We start from the raw sequence: 18,964 nt of genomic DNA, 5'->3' as shown, positions 1-18,964 counted from the left end.
TGACTTCTTCCCTTCCGATCTGTATTCATTTGATTTTTTTTTCTCTTGCCTGATTGGTATGGCAAGAACTTCCAATACTATGTTGAAGAGTAAAGGTGATAGTAGACAGCCCTGTCTAGTCCACAATATAAGTGTGAATGCTTTCAGCTTCTGTCCATAGAGTATGATGTTGGCTGTAGGTTTGCTATACATGGACTCCACTATCTTGAGGAATTTCCTATCTATTTCCATTTTTGTGGTGTTTTTAGCCTGAGTGGGTGTTGAATTTTTGTCAAGGGGTTTCTATGCAATCTATTGAAATAATCAGGTGGTTTTTGGTTTTGCTTTTATTGATGTGGTGATTGGCATTTTTGACTTATGTATGTTGACCTAGCCTTGCATTCCTGGATAAATCCCACTTGGTCATAATGAACAATCTTTTTGATATACTGCTGTATCCAGTTGGCCTGGATCTTGTTTAATAATTTTGTATCTATGTTCATCAGAGATATTCATCTGTAGTTTTCTGTTTTTGTTGTGTCCCTATCTTATTTTGGTATCAGGGTGATGTTGCCTTCATAGAAGGTGGGAGTGTTCCTGTTTCTTCCATCTTGTGGAAGAGCTTTAGAAGTGTAGCTATTAACTGTTTCCTGAGGTTTTAGTAGAATTTCTTTGCAAAGCCATCTGGTCCAGAACTTTTGTTGTTGAGATGATTCTTAATAACTGGTTGCTTTAGGTTTACTTTGTTCCTCTTCTCTAAGTCCATAAGGTGTGCAGTGAGGTAGTTTATTTGAGCTTTTTCATGTTCTCTAATGTGTGATTTTATGGCTATGAGTGTCCTTTTTAGTACTGCTTTAGCTGTGCCCCAAATATTTTGATAACTTCTGCAATCATATTTATTTGTTTCCAGGAACATTTGAATTTCTTTTTGAATGCCTTTATGACCCAGTAGTTCTTAAGCATAATGTTGTTGAGTTTCCAAATTCTGTTACTTTTAGTAATTTTCTGTTTGTTGCTGAATGTTAGCTTTACTCCACTGTGGTCTGAGAAGATACTTGGGGTGATTTCAATGATCTTGAATTTGTTGATACTGTCATTGTGGACTAAAATGTGGCCTATCCTTGAGGGTGTGTGTGTGTGGATTTGAAAAGAATATGTATTCCAGTTTTTGGGGTGAAGAACTCTGAAAATGTCTGGGAGGTCTAGTCTGTCCATCTCATCATTTAATTCTCTTGTTTCTTTTTATTATTATTTACTTATTTTAAAAAGGAGACATTAACAAAACTGTAGGATAGGATGGGTACAACTCCACACAGGTACAGGGTACAACTCCCATCCCCTCCCCTGATAGCTTTCCCATTCTTTATCCCTCTGGGAGTATGGACCCAAGATCATTGTGGGTTGCAGAAGGTATAAGGTTTGTCTTCTGTAATTGCTTCCCAGCTGAACATGGGCATTGACTGGTCCATTGATCCATACTCCCAGCCTGACACTCTCTTTCCCTAGTAGGGTGGGTCTCTAAGAAAGCAGAGCTCCAGGACACATTGGTGGGGTCATCTGTCCAGGGAAGTCTGGTCGGCATCCTGCTGGCATCTGGAACCTGGTGGCAGAAAAGAGAGTTAACATACAAAGCCAAACAAATTGTTGAACAATTATGGACCTAAAGGCTAGAATAGTGCAGATGAAGTATTGGAGGTACTCACTGCAGACTATTGTATACTTTTGCTTTCAGGTATATATTTTGCCCTAGTTTATGGATATGTGTGAACATATGCTCTATCTCATTTCTTTGTTGATCCTCTGCTTCATTGACCTAAGTATGAGTGGGTGTTGAAGTCTCCCACTATTATTGTATTACTATTGATGTATTTGTGTAGTTCTTTCAGTAGGTGTTTGATGTATTTAGATGGGCCCTCACTGATTTCATAGATGTTAATAATTGTTAAATCTTCTCAGTTTATTGAACCTCTAATCTTTATGTAATGGCCTTGACTTTCTTTTATTACTTTATTTAATTTAAAGTCTATGGTGACAGAGATGAGAGTGGTTCTTCCTGTCTTTTTTTGTGGCCTGTTAGCCTGCATGATAGTTTTCCATCTTTTCACTTTAAGTCTGAGTTGGTCTTGTTGGGTCAGGTGGATTCTTGCAAGCAGCTTATGGTTGGGTTTTGTTTTCTGAACCATCCTCCCACTCTATGCTTTTTAATGGGTGAGTTTAAGCCATTGACATTTATTGATATTATGGATTTAATGTATTGTAGTGCCATTATTCAACCATTTTTATTTGCTCTGATATATGGCAAGTGTTATGGTGTTGTTCTCGTTTATAAAAGGTCTTTTAGTACCTCTTTCAGGAAAGGCTTGGTGATGGATGCCTCCTTTAACTGTTGTCTGTCTGAGAATATTTGATCCCTCTATCTAGTGAAAGTCTAGCAGGATGTATTATCCTTGGTTGAAATCCTTTTTCATTCAGGGCTCAATATATATTTTGCCATTCTCTTCTGGCTTTTAGAGTCTGAGTGGAGATACCTGCTGATAGTCTTATGGGTTTTCCCCTGCATGTGATTTTTTTCTCTTACAGCCTTTAGGATTCTTTCTTTATCCTTACTTCTTTTCATTGTAACTATGATGTGTCTTGGTGTTATCAGGTCTGAGTTGATTCTGTTTGGGACTCTCTGGGCCTTTTGAATCTTAGTGTCCTTTCCATTGTTTAGATTTCGAAATTTTCTTCTATTATTTCCTATAGAATGTTTACTCTTCCTCTCTTTCTACCTCAGGGAGCCAATAATAAGAATATTACTTATTTTGAGATCATCCCATATGTCTCTGTTGTTGTTTTCAATGTCTCTCAATCTCTTTTTGAGCTCTTTTACCTCTTTCATAGTTTACTCTAGTTCATGCTCTATCTGGCTAATTCTGTTTTCTGCTCCTGTTAGCCTGTTTTCCCTTCCCTGGGTTTATTTCTTCAGTTCAGTTATAGCATTAGCTTGTTCTGCTAATTGGACTTTTAGCTCAACTTTTTCAGGTTTCAGTTCTCTAATTATCTCAAGGTAGCTTGTGTTTTCTTTGAGGGTCTCATCTGTTGTTTCTCTAATTCTGATAGCCCTTTCCTCCATAGTTGTCTTCATTTCTGTCGTTATTGGGTTTATTATTGCTTGCATACTTTTCTTATCTATGGTTACTTATGACTGATTGGGAGTTTCTTCTAGGCTCATGTTCTTATTCATTGTGGTAGCAGTTTTTTTATTGATGAAGTTTTTATTTTTCTGTTCTGTCATTCTTCAGTTATTGGGTTTTGAGTACAAGCAACACTATACTAAAGCCCTTTCAAATGTAGTCACCAACCTCAGAAATTACAAAAATAGCAACTGAAGTGCAGTTAAACCAATACCAGTTAGCCAAACAGCACCATCAATCCAAGAAAAAATAGCAACCAAAACCAAAAGAAAAAGGAAAAAAAGGAAAGCAAGAATAGACAATTACACAAATTTACTGTTCACTGTAAATTCTAGGAATAGCATGAGGAGAAAGGGAAGTATAAAAGAGAGACATGACATGCATATACACAGAGTCCATACTGAGTCAGATTTCTTCTACAAAATAATTCACAAATGAGTATCAGTGAATTCAGAAAACAAAAGAAGGAAGAAAAGATAAAAAAGCAGTGAAAAGAATGAGTATTTCGTTAATTAGTTAAGAGATAAAAAGGAAAGTGGAGGGAAGAGGAAGAGAGAAACAAGTTCCTCTCACAACGGATAGGACACCCAATCACTTATCATTTGAAAAAAAAAAAGTTAATTTTGGTTAACTAGAAGAATGAGGGAAAAGGGTCATGCATGTATAGTAATAGTAATAATAATAAAATAAAATTGAGTATAAACCCTAATAGTCAGTCTGCTTCTTGTACTGCTCCAGATTGGTTGCAGTTAGTCTGAGCAAAAATAACCAATTATAAGAAATATCTAGGGGTGGAGCCAAGATGGTGACTTGAAAGCAGCAGCTGATGTGAGATCCAAAAAGCAGCAGCTTGTGACCTGAGATACTCTGGATAGGATAGGATACTGGGCCATCAGTAAGAAAATGAACAAGTGGTGGTCAGGGTGACACCAAAGAGAAGTCCTATAACCCACTCTTGGGCTGGTAAATGGAGGCCAGGGGGGAAAAAGAAGGAAAATATTTTGATTATTTTTTACCTCACCCCTCCCACCCACCCAAGAGCCATCCTACAGGGGCTGACAGCTGCTGCTACCAGGTGCCCAGCTGAGCTATTTTCTTTAGCAAGATTCCTAGCTTACCAGGTGTATCATTCCAAGAGGAGAAAAATTGAATGTCTCAAACTTCTTAATGTACATACCATAGTCTGAGTCTTTTATATGTTGACTCTCTTAAAAGCTTAGACCAGGGGGTTAGGTGATAACATAGCAGGTTAAGCATATGTGGCGGAAAGTGCAAGGACTCGAGTAAGGATTCCAGTTAGAGCCCCTGGCTCCCCAACTGCAGGGGAGTCGCTTCACAGGTGGTGAAGCAGGTCTGCAGGTGTCTATCCTTCTCTCCCCCTCCTCTCTCACTTTCTGTCCTATCCAACAAGGAGAAACATCAACAACAACAATAATAACCATAACAAAGCTACAACAACAAGGGCAACAAAAGGGGGGGAACGGCCTCCAGGAGCAGTGGATGCATGGTGCAGGCACTGAGTCCCAGCAATAATCTTGGAGGCAAAAAATGAAAATAAAAATAAAAAAATAAAAAATAAAAAGTTTAGACCATGGAGAACAGAATCAACCAGTGGCACAGCTATATACAAATAATGTGGAAAGACATAAATTATGGTGATGTTGTGTCTGATACAGCAAATGCTAACAAAAGGAGGCTGGACAACATACTCTATGCTACACCTGAGGAAGACGGGTCCTGATATTGGGGCAGCTTGGAGCATTCCTACTCATGACTACAGAATGTAAACTCAGATCTACAAGGATACAGAGGTCGTATAGGCTGAATATGGGCCCCATATCACTTCAAATCAATCAGGTTCACAGTCAACAATATTTGTACAACTTTCCCATATTTGGGAGCTACTCTCTTCCCTGGTCCATCCTTCTGGTCTTTTGTCCAGCCATGACATCATATTCCCAGACAATAACTTGAATCCACCTGCACATCAGATTTCAGGCTCAGGGAAAACAAAAACTAGTATAGCCACAGGCCCTTTGGAATATAACTAAAATATGCCTGCTTGTTGTTTTTGCCGGGCTATGTTGTTTTTGCTGGGCTGGCTTCACGGGTGGGTAACAGACAACCAGGGACTCATGGTTGAGCTGTACGCAGTATCTCTTGATTCATGCAGGATGCAGCACAATCTAAGCCGAGCTAAGCTAAACTAAACTAACTAACTACAAACAATCTTGTCTTTATAAATATACTAGCCCAGTAGGGTGGGAACAGGATGCAATGCAGAGAGGGTGGAAAGAAAAGTGACTAGTGAAAATCAGGGTATGACAAGGAGAGGGAGCGGAGCAGGTGATAATTCTACCACTAAACCACCAATGCCCTGGAGGGAAGGTGGTGCTTGTTAACAGAGGTTATGTAAATAGAATGAAGTGGTTATGTAAATAGAATGCAGTGTTAAGCAGGGGGGATTTAAACCAAATGAAACAGAAGGGGTTTTTAGAAGCATACCAACACCTGCTAGGTATCTACAAAAAGGAGACACCTCCCCCAACTCTTAATCTTCACTATTACAGTGTTCAGATTAGTCAACAACTTGTTTGGCTTTTTATGTTAACTCTTTTCAGCCACCAAGTTACAGGTGCTACCATGATGCCAACCAGACTTCCGTGGACAGGCAACCCCACCAATGTGTCCTGGAGCTCCAATTCCCCAGAAACCCACCACACTAGGGAAAGAGAGAGGCCAGATGGCAGTATGGATTGACCTGTCAACACCCATGTTTATCAGAGAAGCAACTACAGAAACCAAACCTTCCACCTTCTGCATCCCACAATGACCTTAGGTACATACTCCCAGAGGGTTGAAGAATAGGAAAGCTATGGGGGATGGGGTGGGATACAAAGTTATGGTGGTGGGAATTGTGTGGATTTGTACCCCTCTTATAGTATATTTTGTCAATGTTTCCTTTTCATAAATAAATTAAAATTAAAAAAATGCAAAATCAAATCTAATATTCAAAGATACTTTGTGAGCAAAATGTAAAAAAGATTGATGGGGTTTTCAATAGATGTTGATGAACAGTGTGGATCTCCAGAAAAAATTAAATTATATCTTGTTCATATTGTATACAATGATAAATTTAAAATGGATTAAATAAATAAACATGGAAGTTGTTCCTTTTGTTGAGTGTAGGAAGTTACTAAGGAGAAAATATACAATAACTGGTGTATATTTTACAAACCAATTATTTGTCATCTAATTATTATAAATTTGTAAACAATCTCTAGTTATCTGAAAATTGTGTCTTATTTTAGTCTTCTCTACTTGGTACATTTCTGAATCAAAATGTGTTGCTTCTTTCCTCAGATTTTACAGATTTCACCATTTCTCATTAGATGAATGGTATATTTAAGTTCATTTCATATCAGCTTTCACTGTCATGCAGTTTTCCATTTCTCTGTCTCTAAGTTCTGTTTTGAATAATGTTTTCATGTATCTATATGTATCTGCTGTGCAACTCAGGCATCCAAGTTCGACATCCTCGAGGAAACAATCACGAAAGACATGTCTCTGATATCTGATTACTGTAAAAAATGGCGACTAATCCCTAGCACTGCAAAAACGGTATCATCTGTTTTCCATCTACACCATGCCTCGGCCTCGTGTGAACTTAATGTGCAGCTTGGCGATATGAGAATCCAGCATGAAGCCCAGCCAGTCTATCTTGGCGTTATTCTCAATCGCACTCTGTCATTTCACAAACATCTCATAAAAACTGCAGCAAAGGTGGGCACGAGGAATAATATCATTGCAAGACTGGCCAGCTCCTCATGGGGTGCAAGCGCTTCCACACTACGATCATCATCTCTGGCATTCTGCTATTGCACTGCAGAATACGGTGCCCCTGTATGGTTCCATAGGCCCCATGTCCACTTGGTCGATTCCAAATTATATTCCTCCATGAGGATAATTTCTGGAACCATCCGTTCCACCCCAGTTCCATGGCTGCCAGTTCTTAGCAACATCGCCCCGCCAGATATTCGTCGGGATGCGGCATCATCTAAGTTCATTTCCCACATCTAAGCTCGACCGGACCTGCCAATATACGCAGATATCTTCACCCACCCTGTTCAACGCTTGATGTCTCGTCATCCAATCTGGTCTCCTATGCCTACACTGAACTTCTCTGTTCCAGTCTCTTGGAAACAGAGTTGGCAGTCAGCTGAGGTAAAGAACAAACACCTCATCACAGACCCCTGCAAGCATCAACCCGGCTTTGACCTAGCACGTTATGATTGGGCCCTCCTCAATTGCTATCGAACAGGCCATGGCCGGTGCACCGCTATGTTCCATTACTGGGGAGCCAGAGACGACCCAAACTGCCCCTGTGGCTACAGACAGACTATGACCCACATAGTCAACGACTGCCACCTCTCCAGATTCAAAGGAGGTCTTGAAACTTTACATCAGCCTCAACCTGACGCTGTTGACTGGCTACGGAAGAAGGGCAAACGCTAGAAGAAGAAATGTATATATAGACATATATATATATATGTATATTTGCATATAGGTTGACCATACTTCTTCAGCTGTATGTTATATGATATTACACCCGTCTGTTTCATTTTTATTCTAATCCTCATCATTTTTTAAAATTTTTATTACCTTTATTTATTGGATAGGGACAGCCAAAAATCAAGAAAGAATGAGAAAGAGAAAACAAGAAAGATAGAGAGAAAGAGAAACAGAGAGAAACCATCAGTACTGCTTCACCACTTGAGAAGCTTCCCCCTTGTAGGTGGGGACCAGTGGCTAGAACCCAGGTCCTTGCACATTGTAATATGTACACTCAACCATGTGCATCACCACCTGCCCCCCTCATCATTTAATTTTTACATTCATAATAGGTATTTTCTAATTTGTTGGTAAACTGATATTCTAGTCTATTCATCTTTGGGATCTTCACTTCCATAAACAAAGTGAATATACTTACATTGTATTCTGTATCTAGTTAAGGTCATACATATAGCCATTGTTAGCTGTACCCTGTTGTTTTTGTTAATTCACTTCACTGTGCTGGCTGTCCCTGTGAGCTTATATTTTTTTAAGTTTCTTTACACAATTTTTATTATCTGTATTTGCTTATTTGATAGAGACAGCCAGAAATTGAGAGGGAAGGGGGTGATGGAGATAGACACCTGCAACTCTGCTTCACCACTCACAAAGCTTTCTCCCTGGAGGTGGGTACAAGGGCCTCAAACCTAGGTCTTTGCACATTGTAACATGTGCACTCAACCAGGTGCACCAACATCCGGTGCCAAGTTTACAATTTTTGAATGAGCTTATATTTTCTTGAATCTTCATGGGAATATTTTGCAATCTGTATGCAAGGTGAGATTATTTCCTTTTGCTTCTGCTAGTTTTTGATAACATTTCCAATGAGGACTACTTTACACTGCATTCTCAGTTTGAGGTTTTTCAGACTAGGTGGTAATGTAAATTCAGCACATAATATTGAAATATCTGGCTATCAAATTCAGGGTAGTTTTTTTTTAATGGACAATGGCCATGAAACCAATGATGGTGGATTCTTTTCCATTTCCTCTTATATTGGGGTATAGCCCTTTGGGGTCCAGTTTTATGTGGGAAGAATTCCTAATAGATTTAAGACTTGGACAGATTCTGAGATTAACTTTCTCTTTGTGTCCCTGGAGACTCTAAAACTGAAGCTCAAATGTACTTGGCTGTCAGATGCCTTGCAGGTAGAACCAACTTCCCTGCTCTTGTCTCCTTTCTGGAGATAGTAATAATCAGCTACTGTCCTCCAAGTATAATTTACTTTCTTGCCAGCACATCATACATTTTCAAGGCTTTTATCTTTTTTCTAAATACAATATTTTTTGTTGGTTTCAAGGTTGTTTGCCATATCTAACCCACCATCCTGCCAGAGGCATTCTTTGTAACAACTGCATAAAATTCAAGTTATAATGCCTCCTGTATTTTCATTGTAATGGGCTGATTGTTGGCTTGTGTCTGGACTGTTTTGTGTTTGGTGTATAAAGAGTCCTTAAGTGGGGGGCAGAGCCAAGATTGTGACTTTGGAGCAGCAGCTTCTGTGAGTTCCAAGAGTCAGCAACTTGCAGTCTGAGATCTGCTGGATAGGGTAGATACTGGGATGTCTGTAGGAGGGTGAACAAGGGCTGGTCAGAGTGACACAAAAATACAGTCCAATAACTCTCCCTTGGGCTGAAAAATGGAAGTCAGGGGGACAAAGGAAAATCCCTTGATTATTTCTGAACTCACTCCGACCCCCACCCCAGTACCAGCCACCAGAGGCAGCACAGTTGCAACTAGCAGGCTCCTAGCTGAGCTATTTTCTTTACCAAGATTCATGGCTCACTAGTGATGTCATTCCAAGTCTCTTCCTTTTTAATTTCTCTCTTTTTTTTAAGTGGCTTGAGCTCTATTTGAATGACAAAATACCTGACCAATCAGAGCCTCATCCCTGCCTGGGAAAGACTACCTGGAGGATTTGTTTGTTTGTTTGTTTGGGCTGTCTTTGCTCGGGCTACCTGCAGCCAATTGAGAAGTCCAAGCTTCAGACTGACTGTTATATGTTTTCTACTCTATTTTATTCTATTTTACTTTATTACTACTATTATTATATACACATGTCCCTTTTCCATATACGTTCTTCAGGTTGACCAAAATTAACTGTTGTTGTTTTTTTCCATTGCTACATGACTGGGTGTCTTATCCATTGTGAGAGGAACTTGTTTAACTCTACCTCTTATCTCCACTCAGTTTTCCCTCCTCTTAGTTAATTTTTCAAAATTAACAAAAACAACAAAAAACTCTTTCCTTTCACTGTGCTTCCTTTTTTCTCCTTTCTTTTTTTTTTCCTTTCTTTTTTATTCTTTTCTTCTTTCCTCCTTCTTTTGTTTTGTGAATTCACTGGTACTCACTTGTGAATTATTTTGGGGAAGAAATCTGACTCAGAGTGTGTGTGTGTGTGTGTGTGTCTTCTCTACTTCCCTTTACTCCCTTTCTGTCCCCAGAATTTATAGTGGAGAGTATATTTTCATAATTGTCTATTCTTGTTTTCCCTTTTTTCCGGTCTCTTTCTTTTGGTATTGCTTGTTGTTAATTTTTATTGGACCAGAGGTGTTATTTGGCTAAATGGTATTGGTTGAACTGCATCAATCCTTGCTTCAGATACTATTGTAATTTCTGAGGTTCGTGACTGCACTTGTCATACAGGTCTTTAGTATAGTATAGCTTGTACTCAAAACACAACAAATGAAGAATGACAGAACAGAAAAATAAAAACCATATCAGTTAAAAAAATGGTTAAAGCAAAAGCAAATAAAACTGCTAACTGTAATGAATCAGGACAGGAGCCCAGAAGAAACTACAAATCAGTCAGAAGTAACCATAGATAAGAAAAGTATGTAAGCAATAGTAAACCTAATAATTACAGAAATGAAGACAAATGAAGAAAGAAGCTGAGAGAAGTGAAATCAGATTAATAGAAGCAGAAAACATAATAGGTCAAACAGAGGGTGAGCTAGAGAAAACTAAGAAAGAGGTAAAATAGCTAAAAAGAGATTGAGAGACACTGAAAACAACAACAGAGACATATGGGATGATCTCAAAAGAAGTAACATTCATATAATTGACCTACCAGGGGAAGAAAGAGAGGAAGGGGAAGTAAATATTCTAGAATAATGGAAGAATATTTCCCAGGTCTAAACAGCAGAAAGGGAATTAATATTCAAGAGGTCTAGAAAGTCACAAACAGAATCATAGTTACAATGAAAAGAAGTAAGGATAAAGAAAGGATACTAAAGGCTGCAAGGGAAAAAGCAAAAAGTCACATATAGGGGAAAAGCCATAAGATTATCATCAGACTTCTCCATCCAAACTCTAAAAGCCAGAAGAGAATGGCAAGATATATATAAAGCCCTGAATGAAAAAGGGTTTCAACCAATGATAATATATCCTGCTATACTTTCATTCAAACTAGATGGAAGGATCAAAACATTCTCAGACAGACAATAGTTAAAGGAGGCAACCATCACCAAGCCTTTCCTGAAAGAGGTTCTAAAAGACCTCTTATAAACAAGAACATCACTATAATACTTGCCATATATCAGAGAAAATAAATACTTGTTGAATAATGGCACTACAATACATTAAATTCATAATATCAATAAATGAAAATGGATTAAATTCACCCACTAAAAGGCACAGAGTGGGGGGATGGTTCAGAAAAAAAAAAAAAAAACAGCCATAAGCTGCTTGCAAGAATCCCACTTGACCCAACACGACAAACTCAGGCTTAAAGTGAAAAGATGGAAAACTATCATACAGGCTAATGGACCACTGTTGTTTTTGCTGGGCTGGCTTCACAGGCCGGAGACAGAGACGACCAGAAACTCATGGCTGAGCTGAGAATGCAGTTTAATCTTTATTTATGAGTGGGCAAGCAGTCCAACAACCTAATCACAACACAATGGGCTCGTCCATCTCTCTCCTCCAGCCACAGTGCCCAGAACCTAGGAAGTATGTAGGATAGGGGGTGGGGAGAAGCAAGAAACCAAAATCTCCTGGAGGCAGGGGGAGTGAGACCAAACCAATGTAACAGAATGACCATGTAAATAGACCACAACATCAAGCAATGTAACAGAAGGGATCCCAGAAGCAGAACTAGAAGCATACCAAAAATTCCCCCTTTTCTTTTTAACTAACTGACCATAGTATCAGGAGTGTGGGGTGAACAGAAACCTATATCATACAGGCATATTTTTTAAAAAAAAGAAACTGGCACAAACATGGAGGAACAAGTAAGCAAGCAACAAGAACCGGTGTAATGCCAAGGGAAGGCCTGAGGGGAGCGTTTCTTGCTTCTGTGGGCAAGGCTTTATCAAGCTAAAGGACATTTCCTGCCTCTGTGGGCTGTTCTTGCCTCAACAGGCATTTCCTGCCTCTGTGGGCATTACCTAGCAAGGAGGGAGGGTATGGCCTAGAGTCCCAAGGCAACTGGCTGCAGTCAGTCTTTGAGAAACCCAGCAGCATAAAGGGAAGCTACTGTAGTTTTGTGCAAAGTGTCCAAAAGGTGTATCAGTGAGTCCAATGGAAGTGCCAGTCCAAAGCAGATGTCCACGGAAGAATGCCAGGGGGTGGAACATTGCATGAAGAAGGCCAGCCGCTGGAATTCTGCTTTTCTGTAGAGAACTTGACAACTGCAATTTACTTACTTGTAAAAAAATAAAATTTGTAACAAGTTAGAAGTTTACTATAATTGATAACTCGATGATTATAATTGTTTTAAGTATCTTTATAAATTTGGAAGGTCTTTTTCATTTCATTTTAAGGCTTCTTAACCAATTTAATCGCAATAACATGTGGTAAGGCAAAGAACCACTGTTAGAGCCTCAGGCAGGAAAATCATTAGCATAATCATTGTGCAATCTATCATTCTTAATTAAGAAGGTATTTGAGAGCTTTACATATCAATAACATCTTATTTAACCTTTTGTTACACGCGTATAAGATGGAGACACACCCTAGGTGTGCGCAGGGTTTTTAGACCAAGTTAGTTAAAATATATTGATTTTTAACTAATTTTTACCTCAGACTTTAAATGTAAGTTAATTTTACCTTTATGAGAATTATGTTGAAAACCTTTCTCATTTAACTTTGCCTGGTAAGAATGTAGTCTTAAAGTTACATTTTAACCTTAAAGTTAATGTTTACCAAACTTCAAACACACACATAAACATGGTCTTCAATACACAAGGAGAAAAACTTTTGTTACAAAGACATGTCATTTTAAACACAAATTTAGATCTGTACTGTCTTAGTTGTTTGGGGGGTGTGTTGTCTGGCAATGGCTTCTTGCGCAACTTCAGCTCCAGGAATTGCAGGTTGTGATCACTGCATGGATCTCTGCGTATTCTAGCTCCTCTGCCTTCAGAGCATATCTTGGGATCTCGGCCAGGGCGCCCAGTCCTGGCAGGGAGCCCACTGTCTCCCGGTGGTCTGGGATCTTCCCAGACTTCATAGCAGGAGGGTTGGTGGGCCGGCCATGCAGAAGGCAGGGGCTGACGTGCCCCGGGCCTGGGGCCAGGATGGGCTGCAGCTCTGCCCACCGTGCCCATCACCCTGCTCCTGGCAGCTGAGCAGCGCAGAGGAGGTCTGTGCCCAGCGCCCCGCACCATGCGGTGGCAAGCAGGCTCCTGCAGGCCAGCGGTGGGCAGAAACCAAAGGGTGGCCTATAACAAAATGTTCCAGAGACTGAGAAACTGTCTTATAAAGAAAGAATAGAGGCTTTTAGAAACCTCTCCATAAGTAGAAAGGCAGGCCGTTGTGGCTTTACTTATCTGATCTTCTTTGGTCTGTTGCATGTGTGTGGAGCCGAGATTTTTGTCCCTGTTCAGGTGCCATTATGTTGTTTTTGCAGGGCTGGCATCACAGGCAGGAGACAGAGATGACCAGAAACTCATGGCTGAGCTGAGAATGCAGTTTAATCTTTATTCACGAGCAGGCAAGCAGTCCAACAACCTAATCACAACACAATGGGCTCCTCCATCTCTCTCTTCCAGCTGCAGCACCCGGAACCCAGGAAGTATGTGGGGGGGGGGGGGGAGGGAGAAGCAAGAAACACAAAAAAGGCAAAGACTAAACCAAAATCTCCCAGAGGCAGGGGGAGTGAGACCAAACCAATGTAACAGAATGACCATGTAAATAGACCATAACGTCAAGCAATGTAACAGAAGGATCCCAGAAGCATAACTAGAAGCATACCAACACTTCCACAAGATTGGATTAACAGGAACACTTCCTTCCACCTTCTATGAAGCCAACATAAACCTGATACCAAAAGCAGATAGGGACACACACACACAAAAAAAGGAAAACTACAGATCAATACCTCTGATGAACATAGATGCCAAAATATCAAACAAGATCCTGGCCAATCAGATACAGCAGTATATCAAAAAGATTGTTCATCACGACCAAGTGGGATTTATCCCAAGAATGGAAGGCTGGTTCAACTTATGTAAGTCAATCAATGTTGTTCATCACATCAGTAAAAGCAAAACCAAAAACTACATGATTATTTCAATAGATGCAGAGAAAGCCTTTGACAAAATCCAACAACCATTCATGCTTAAAACACTACAAGAATGGAAATGGATGGAAAATTCCTCAAGACACCGGAATCCATATATAGCAAACCTACATCCAACATCATTCTCAATTGACAGAAGCTGAAAGTATTCCCCCTCAGATTGGGGACTAGATAAGACTGTCCAGTATCACCATGACTCTTCAACATAGTATTGGAAGTTCTTGCCATACCAATTAGGCAAGAGAAAGAAATTAAATTAATACATATTGGAAGGGAAGAAGGCAAGCTCTCACTATTTGCAGATGATATTTTAGTATACCTAGAAAAACCTAAAGAATCCAGCAGAAAACTACTGGAAGTTACTAGGCAATATAGCAAGGTGTCAGGCTACAAAATCAATGTACAAAAATCAGTGGCATTTCTTTATGCTAACACTAAATCTGAAGAAGACATCCAGAATCACTATCATTCACTGTTGCAGCAAAATCAATAAAATACCAAGGAATGAAGCTGACCCAAGATGTGAAAGACTAGTATAGTGAAAACTATGAGTCACTATTCAAGGAAATATAAAATGATACCAAGAAATGGAAAGACATCCCATGCTCATGGATTGGAAGAATAAATATCATCAAAATGAATAGTCTCCCCTGAGCCATCTATAAATTTATTGCAATACACATCAAGGTTCCACCAAGCTTCTTTAAGAGAATAGAACAAAAACTAAAATAATTTATCTGGAACTAGAAAACACCTAGAATCAACAAAAAAAATCTTGAGGAAAAGAAACAGAAATGGAGACATCACACTCCCAGATCTCAAGCTATATTATAAGGACATCATCATCAAAACAGCTTGGTACTGGAACAAATATAGGCCCACAGACCAATGGAACAGCATTGAAAGCCCAAACTAAACCCCCACACCTATGGACATCTAATCTTTGATAAAGGGGCCCAAAGTATTAAATGGAGGAATAAGTCTCTCTTCAATAAATGTTACTGGTAAAACTGGGTTGAAACATGCAGAAGAATGAAATTGAACCACCTTTTCTCACCAGAAACAAAAATCACCTTCAAATGGATCAAAGACATGAATGTTAAAACAGAAACATTCAAATACTTAGAGGAAAACATTGGTGGAACACCTTTCCACCTAAACCTCAAGGACATCCTTCATGAAACAAACCTAATTGCAAGGAAGACGAAAGCAGAAACAATTCAATGGGACTACATCAAATTAAAAAGCTTCTGCACAGCCAAAGAAACTATCACACAAACAAGGAGACCCCTCACCAAATGGGTGAAGATCTTCAAATGACAAACATCAGACAAGAGACTAATCACCAAAATATACAAAGAGCTCAACAAAGGTAGCACTAAAAAAGCAAATGACCCCATCCAAAAATAGGAAGAGGATATAAAGAGAACCTTCACTACAGATGAATGGCTGAGAAAGCTGGGCCAGTGGGGGGTGGGAGTAGGTGGGAGGGATGGGTCAAAGTCTTTTGGTGGTGGTGTTTATGTACACTCCTAGTAAAATGTAGTCATATAGATCACTAGTTAATTAATATGAGAGGGGGAAAATTAATTGTATGTCTCAAAGTTTTTTAAAACACAGACTGAATCTTTTTAATATATAGGCTGTGTAATTGATATGCAGAATCTCTCAAAAGCCTAGACCAAGTAGATCAGAAGCAACCAATAGCACAGATATATACAAGATACTGGGTACTGTACAGCAAACCCTAACAAAAGGACTTTTTAAAGTTAACCCAATTACCAAATAATGTGATGATAACGTTAACTATCAGTTGTCTTTTGGAACCCTAAGACAGCAGGAACCTCACATCTCCACTATAGAGCCTCTACTTCCCCCAGTCCTGGAACCCTTGGATAGGGCCCACTTTCCCGTATGCCTCTCCCAATCCATATCAAATAATATTGCATCTGCCAATCGCAACCTAATCAACACAATGATTGCCACCTCAACATGCTTCACTTCAGACTGTGTCCAGAGACTTCAGGTGTGGAATGACAACCCTTCAGCTTCATTACTCAGAAGAGACCTTTCCTTTCATAGTATACTCTAATTCCATCTCAGGTGGTTCACTTTCTAACAAAGTCCCAAAACCTAGATATACACCAGTTTATGTGAGAGAGAGCATATGTTCACATTAGTTCCATAAACTACTGCAAAATATATACCTGAAAGCAGAAGTACACTGGAGTTTGCAGTGAGTATCCCCCTAACACTTCCTCTCCACTATTCCTAGCTTTGGGTCCATGATTGCTCAACAATTTGTTTGGCTTTGTACGTTAACTGTCTTTTCAGTCACCAGGTTCCAGATGTCATCAGGATGCCAGCCAGGCTTCCCTGGACTGAAGACCCCACCAATGTGTCCTGGAGCTCTGCTTCCCCAGAGACCCACCCTACTAGGGAAAGAGAGAGGCAGACTGGGAGTATGGACTGACCAGTCAATGCCCATGTTCAGCGGGGAAGCAATTACAGAAGCCAGACTTTCCACCTTCTACAACCCACAATGACCCTGGGTCCATGCTCCCACAGGGATAGAGAATGGGAAAGCTATCAGGGGAGGGGGTGGGATTTGGAGATTGGGTGGTAGGAATTGTGTGGAGTTGTACCCCTCCTACTCTATGGTTTTGTTAATTAATCCTTTCTTAAATAAAAAAAATTTAAAAAAGAGTCCTTAAGTAGGCAACTTTATGAGTATATCCTCTCTCTGGTGCAGAACTGGTTTGAAATAGCAGAATGACTATATCAACCTCTGTTCTGTACATCTGGATTCATAATTCACATCACACCTGGAAGGTATGACAGTGTACATATGTGCTCCTTCCATTTCCCAACATTTTAGTTTGAAAAATAATTTGGGGGCTGGGTGGTGGTACACTCAGTTAAGCACACGTATTACCAAGTGCAAGGACCTGAGTTCAAGCCTTCACTTCCCACTTGCAGGAGGTCCACTTTACTAGTGGTGAAGCAGGTCTGCAGATATCTTTTTCTCCTTTTTAAAAAAATTATCTTGATTTATTTATTGGTTACAGACAGCCAGAAATCAAGAGGGAAAGAAGTAATAGAGAGGGAGAGAAATAGAGAGATACCTACAGCCTGGCTTCACCACTTGTGAAGTTTTTCTCCTGCCGTGAGGACTGGATGCTCAACCCTTAGTCCTTATGCATTGTAACATTTGCACTCCACCAGGTGTGCCACCACCCAGTCCCTTCTCTCCCTTTCTTTATCTTCCCACCATCTCTCAATTTCTCTGTGTCCTGTTTAATTAAAAAAAACTGAGCCTGAAATTTGATATGCAGGTGGATCCAAGTTATTGTCTAGGGAGATAATGTTATGGCTGCATAAAGGACCAGAAAACTGGATCAGGAAGAGAGTAGCTCCCAAATATGCTCAATGGGGAAGCAATTACAGAAGCCAGACCTTCCACCTTCTGCATCTCACAATGACCTTGGGTCCATACTCCCAGAGGGTTAAAGAATAGGTAAGTTATCAGGGGAGGGGAGAAGAGGGGATATCGAGTTCTGATGGTGGGAATTGTGTGGAGTTGTACCCCTCTTATCCTATGGTTTTGACAACGTTTCCTTTTTATAAATAAATTAAAATATTCTAAAAACTAGAGAGAGAAAAAAAGAAATGGAAAGGGGCAAAAATGCTGCCAGGAGCCACGGATTCATAGTGCCAGCACTGAGTTCCAGTAATAACCCTGGTATCGATAAAATAAAAATAAATGAATAAATAACAATGAAAAAATAATGTCACAATTTATAATGAACATATATAAGGACACCCATTGACAGCGCCTCATAAACTTGTAGTAAATACTGTTATAGTAAGCTACTTGAATAATACAGTGTACAGGACACTTCAGTACTTAGTGTTATCAACATGCAATTCTTAAAAATCAAGATTGTCTTATAGAATGGCTCTCTGACTCAGAAACTGCAACACTGATATAATTCTATTATCTCAAATACTATACAAATTCAAAAATTTTAACTGTCCCAGTAGCAGCTTTTATATTGTTTTATATTTTAATTCAATAAATTGTTCAGGATAAATTAAGGATTACAAATTGCCTTTAGTTGCAAATTCCCTTAATCCCTTTTTAATCTGGGCAGATTCCCCTGACTTTATTTTTATTTTTTGTCTTTAATGGCATTGATCTTTTGATGAATCCAGGGTAATTATTTTACAGAATATTTCTCAAATGTAGCTATCTGATAATATCCTCATGATTTGATTCAAGATAATCAGTTTCCATCAGAAAGTTCCACAGTAAACATTTCCTTCCCAGTGTATCACATTAGAGGTTACATTGTCATTTTTACTGTTATTAGTTGCCAGGATAGCCTGAGGGTGCTTCTTCCTGAGCTAGTGCTCTCTGGGTTGGAGAGAACTCAACTGGAGCTCATCTAGGCTGCTGTGTGGGAGAGGGATCAGGAACTCGTTCCGCACTAACTTCGCAGGAGATACACTCTGGAACTCTTGGAGCCGGAAAGCAATTTCCAAGTGTGTTTAATCAGAAGAGCAGCTGTTTTTATACTCTCCAAGTAGGGTGGAAACAGGATGTGACATAGAGAGGGTGGAGCGAAAAGTGACTGGTGGAAGATCAGGGTGTGAAAAGGAGAGGATCAGGGTG

The 18,964-nt window shown here is 39.6% G+C and overlaps 1 long non-coding RNA gene across 2 annotated transcripts in view; it reads right to left on the bottom strand.

The window, feature by feature from the left end:
* The window catches only part of LOC132541793 (uncharacterized), a 37,056-nt gene that overhangs the window by 2,294 nt on the left and 15,798 nt on the right, over positions 1–18,964 (bottom strand). The window contains exon 3 of one of the 2 annotated variants that reach the window (XR_009552873.1): positions 1,265–1,579. The exons of the other annotated variant lie outside the window; for it this stretch is intronic. This is a non-coding gene — a long non-coding RNA (uncharacterized LOC132541793). Of the gene's footprint in view, positions 1–1,264; positions 1,580–18,964 lie in introns of those variants that run through there. 2 annotated transcript variants of the gene reach the window in all.

This window comes from Erinaceus europaeus, chromosome 1 (genome assembly GCF_950295315.1).
Source record: "Erinaceus europaeus chromosome 1, mEriEur2.1, whole genome shotgun sequence".
NCBI lineage: Eukaryota > Metazoa > Chordata > Mammalia > Eulipotyphla > Erinaceidae > Erinaceus > Erinaceus europaeus.
The sequence above is the reverse complement of the archived record's forward strand: the minus strand, read 5'-3'. Positions and strand labels throughout refer to the sequence as shown.